General features: G+C 43.0%; 1 non-coding gene across 1 annotated transcript; it reads left to right on the top strand.

The window, feature by feature from the left end:
- Nucleotides 1-5,124: 5,124 nt before the first annotated feature.
- TRNAI-GAU (transfer RNA isoleucine (anticodon GAU)) lies at nucleotides 5,125-5,198 on the top strand. Its single transcript has one exon. It is a non-coding gene; the product is annotated as a tRNA-Ile (tRNA).
- Nucleotides 5,199-5,446: the final 248 nt, after the last annotated feature.

Here is a 5,446-nt window from a genome sequence, read left to right as displayed (position 1 = left end):
CAACAACTTCAACTAGGTCTGTGTCTTGCAAAGCCCACATGCATCTTGCCATGTTCCTACTCTTTAAGAGATCAGTTGTGGGTAGTGATTGCTGAGCTAACCTCCATAAGAAAGTTTTAACATTTAAGGGAACGTTTGTTTTCCACATGCTTGTCCAGTCATTCGGACCCCTCTCTGAGTTTGAAGATTCCGCTCTGCCCTCGAGCCATGCTTCGCGGCGTAACTTCGTAGAGACTAACATTCTATAGACCGAGTGAACTGGAAAAAAACCCGCTCTTCACATGGGTCCAAGACCAGAAATCGTCCACCTGACATGTGCATAGGGGAATATAAGCAATAGCTTGTACATATGTAGGCAGGAAAGTTTGAGCTAACTTGTCCATGTCCCACGATGCATCCACTGTGATCAGTTCGGCCACCACTTGGGGCGGGTCCAGTATATTACTTACAATGGGCCACATATTAATGTCCCGGGGAATCCAGTTATGCTGCCAGATCGGCGTGGATGTCCTGTCCTCTACTCTGCTAGTAAGGCCCTGTTTCATGGTGCCCCTACCATCCAATATCTATCGCCAGATTTGCGAAGGGGAATTCCCAAGCTCAGCATCAAGAAAATCTGAAGTAGGAAAGTATTTAGCCTTTAGTGTTCTCGCGCTTAGAAAAGCTGGGTCCATCAATATGCGCCAAGCCTGACGGCCTAGCAGGGCAAGTTTAAAGAGTTCAATATCTCGAAAGCCGAGACCTCGACAATATTTTGCCCTTGTCGTAACACTCTAGGATACCTAGTATGGCTTTCTCCTACCTTCTGTACTACCCCACCAAAACTTCCGAATAAGAGTATAAATATGCTCAGAAAGGTCACGCAGGAGCTTAAAACAAGACATAGAGTAAACATGTACTTCCTTACCACCAACTGACAGGATCTTCTCCATCCATCCCTTCACTTTTTCGCACACTCTATCTTTCAAGAACTTGAAGGCACCATTCATAGAATTTCCAACATCAATCGGCATTCCTAGATATCTCTTAGACAAAGACTCATTTGGGACATACAAGGCCTCCTTAATTTCAAGCTTTAAACTTTCAGGACAACTTTAGGGAAGAAAATAGAATACTTTGATAGATATTCCTTTTGATGGGACGCGTTACAATAGGACTCCAAAAGAGAGGACAACTCATTAGCTCCTTGACTACATGACTTGACAAATAGTAGGCTGTCATCTGCGAATAGCAAGTGGTCGACTGGCGGTGCCGACGATGCCACTTTAATGCCACATAGGTGGGATGACTTATTCTTCTTTTGGAAGAGGCACGAAAGGACCTCTGGTGCAAACAAAAATAGGTAAGGAGATATTGGGTCCCCCTGTCGGATCCCCATCGTTGTCTTAAGTTCTTCTATTTTTTCTCCATTAAACATTACGGAGAATTTCACTGAACTAACAATCTTCATTACAAGAGATTCCCAAGTTACTGCAAGCCCCAGCTTTGACATGACATCCTCAAGATAAATTCCCCTCGACCCGATCATAGGCTTTCATCATATCCAATTTAACCGCACAAAATCTATTTTTCTTTGCATTATTGCTCTACATCAATTGTAAACACTTGTATGTTGTGATAATATTATTAGTAATGAGACGTTCATTGTTCTTCTGAGATGATATCGGAAAGAACTTGCTTCAGATGATTAGAGACCACTTTTGAGGCAATTTTGTAAAGGACATTGCAAAGGCTAATAGGATGAAACTGAGTGAGTTGGGTGAGGTGTTTTACCTTATGGATAAGAAAAAAGATTGTCTCATTTCTTACCTCTGGGCTCTCTTCACCTTGCAAAATTATCAGAAACGTGTTGGTGACCTCAACCCCACAGATCTCCCAATGACACGGAATGAAGTGTGCGGGGAAGCCATCTGTTTTGGGCGCCTTTGTTGGAAATATCTGAAAAAGAGCTGTCTTCATGTCCTCATTAGTGTATGGAGCAGTCAACATAGAACTCATCTCGTGAGTAACCTTGACCAGAACGCTATCAAAAACATCTTGCACACCCGGAAGACCTTCTGCTGTGAAAAGGTTTTGGTAAAAAGAATTCACCATAGATGCCATCTCCGTGGGTCTTGTGCTAGCGAGCCGTCTTCCCTCTCTAAATGTTTTATTTTGTTTTTTCTATGTCGCATGCTCGCTGGCCTCTCGAAGTAATTGGTATTTTTGTCCCCCTCACGCAACCAGTCCGCCCGTGAACGTTGTCTTTACAGTATCTCCTCCATATGATAAAGCTTGACCAGGCGATGCGAAAGTTTTATCTCTGCATGTAACGGGTCAGAACGTTGGGTGTCTCCTTGCAAATTGCTAGTGCATTTTTTAGTTTCTTAATCTCTGTGCACATGTTACCAATATTGGCACCGCTCCATTGAGCCGGGCATGTTGACAAGTGAGGCAAGGTTTTTGCGGAGTGCGGCGATAGACTGAGCTACATGCAAATTCGCCCATTATGCCAACAGTGCATCTGGGAAATTATCATACCTTTATGAGAAAAGTTTGTAGATAAACAATTTTGTTGTTTTATTTGCTCCGGCCACTGGTTCCAACTGCAGACGAATATGACAATGGCCGGATGTTGCTCCCGTCTCGTGGGGCGGAGTGGCCTATTGAAACAAAGCTTTCCACTTGTCAGTGTGATAGTTCATCTTCTTCTAAGATGAATATCTCATCGTGAAATTTCAGAAAATTTAACGATTTTCCTGATTTGCATAATCCTGTTACAAGTTTTAGGGTTTCTATATCCATAACTTACGGTTTATTTTGGAGACAATCTAACAGAACAACTTCCGGTTTGTTAATCCTACTTATTACCACTAGAGATTCAATAATCCTTTCCAAGTTCTAGTATCCTCCCGCTCATTTCTTTGACAAGAAAACACTTTCTTGAAAAAATATTCATCCGTGACAAACACTTTGCCTTTTGAACATTTCGATGGAAGGAATTCAAGTCATGTTTCTGAGATATCCTACAATTCAACATTTATCTGGTTTATAAACTCCATAAGTTATATGGTTTCTATTAGCAAGGCTAATATGCGGTGCTCTGTTTAGTGTATATCTTATTGTTTCAATTATACTCCAAATTTTATAAAAGCATATTGGTAATAAAATAATTCCAAAATTATTCGAGTGTTTTCCTAAACTTATGACTCACATAATTTTCTTCAATACTGAAGAATCACTTTATCTTTTGTCATAATGATCCTTATCTTCACTAAAAAAATATTTGAACTCTTCAAATAATATATTCTTAAATTCCTTTGAACTATTCAAATACTTCAGATTTTATGCTAAGTAAATAATATTTTCCTAATCTTTAATGAAGCATAATTATCCACCGCTCCCTCGGTTTTTCATTGAACCTTATACATCACTATGTATTCTTTTATTTGATTTCTCAATCAAGATAATTCAGTAATGTTCAATGAGACTTTGTCGTAATTTTGTACTTATCATATATAAAAATATGGCACCAATATATACGTACAAGCATGTATACATAACATTGGACAATACGTGGATTTTTTATCAGAGGGTCATCAAGATGGGTGGAGCATTATTTAATTATGTCTACACATGCATCATCTAATGAGCCTCACTTAACGAGCAAGTGGATGTACGTGTACGTGCAAAGAGCTATGCATGGACATAGCTCACGTACATGCTATGATAGAAATCCCATGCGTGCATGGGGTTACTAGCTAGCTAGCTAAATTGACGGCTATTTGGCTTGACTACCCGTGCAAGATGATCAGGACAGGCCGAACGTGCAAGCCGTGACCATGTGCAGGTCTACCTGCTGCACCGCACGTACAAGGGATAAGTCTCAAAGAGATAACATGCTTATCATTGCCGGGAGAATAATACCTGCCGAATAAAGTCTTCCGCAGAGTACGTGCATCTCATACCTATCCATTCCTGCGGCGCTTGCGTCCACGGCCACGGCACGTATGGCTGGCGTCGGTGCAAGGACAAATGCGAGAAGACCAGCGAGAGGATGCGGCGGCGGCGGCAGAGACACCCGTTGGGGCGGGACGATGGCGACGGCAACACACACGAGGCTGTTGTGTGTCAAGTCAAGTAAGGTACAAACAAAACAAGAAAGACAAAGAAAAATCTCTTCTTTGGAACCTAGCTAAACCTGAGAATCTCCTCCACAAGAAGAAAATAAAAATCACTAATCCAGCACACAAGATTAGAGGAGAAGAAACTCATCAAGCAGCACACGAACAAGCTCTACACATAATCGTGAGGAGAATCCAAACGAACAGAGAGAAAAGAGGTTCAACCTTCAGGTCCATCTACATAGCAGTCGCAGGAACGCCACCGGCACCAAGAGAACGAGTAGAGATCCGAGAGATAGCAACCACCCTGCGTAAAAAATTAAAGGCAAAATAAAAATCAATCGAAGCATGGAGAACCTAGCACAGTGGAAGAACGGATGTACAACAAGATCACCTTAACAGGCATCACGCCGCGGAGGAGCCATTGGAGCCCGATTCAATCTCCAGATCCGTTTGCGGCCTCGCTCTTCCTCCTGCCGAGCAGACGGCGGGGGCATGGCGGCCGTAGCGCTATGGTTAGCCTGGGCCGAGGGGGCGTCGGGGGAATGGGTCGAATTCCACCTCGCGCGGTGCGGCGAGGCCGACTGGGCGAAGGAGATGACGGCGGCGGGGCAGGGAGGTGCGGGCTGCTCCTGTGATTGGAGGGATAAAGAGACAAAGGGGCGAGGCGGGATGGAGAGAGGGCCACACTAGTGCTGGAGGAGGCGTCTTAGGTCTTCACAAGGGAAGTTGTTGCCCTTTTATACGCCTATGCATGAAATGACAAAAATGACAAAAACGGCCGAAAGTGCATCAAGGAATCGAGATGGACGGCCGGATGTCTCTAATAGTTGTGAGAGCTCGAAGCTTGCCTAGGTTCTTGTTTCTCGATAAACTGATGGCCGTGAGAGTGGATATTAAGATAAATGGAGCCTAACTCTCACGCGTCTTGATTTCGCCGTTCTTCGGTATTCTCAATTATTGAAGTATCAAGAAAGATGTCTAATATTTTAATAAAAAAGGACTATCTACAAAGCAATTAAGTCCTGTAGCTCAGCTGGTTAGAGCGCTGGTCCGATGTACCAGAAGTCACGGGTTCAAGCCCCGTCGGGACTAATTCTTTTTCTTAATTGCGATTAGGCTTTCCTTTCTTGTATATATACTATATATATATAGCCCGTACGGCCCAAAACGGATAGCCCAGCAAACGATCCATGAAGGAGCACATCCGCGTAGCCACGATCGGTTAGTACGTTTCTTCAAGCGACCAGAAAAAAAGGAAATAAGCTAGAAAATCTCACAAAAATTAGAAACATCCAATCGTTAATTTAACACGTCATAAAATTACAGCCCTTTGATCTTCC

The sequence above is a fragment of the Triticum urartu genome, chromosome 6A, assembly GCF_056163025.1.
Source record: "Triticum urartu cultivar PI428250 chromosome 6A, HENAU_Tu73, whole genome shotgun sequence".
NCBI classification, from domain to species: domain Eukaryota; kingdom Viridiplantae; phylum Streptophyta; class Magnoliopsida; order Poales; family Poaceae; genus Triticum; species Triticum urartu.
Note: the sequence above shows the minus strand (reverse complement) of the source record. Positions and strands in the feature narration are given on the sequence as shown.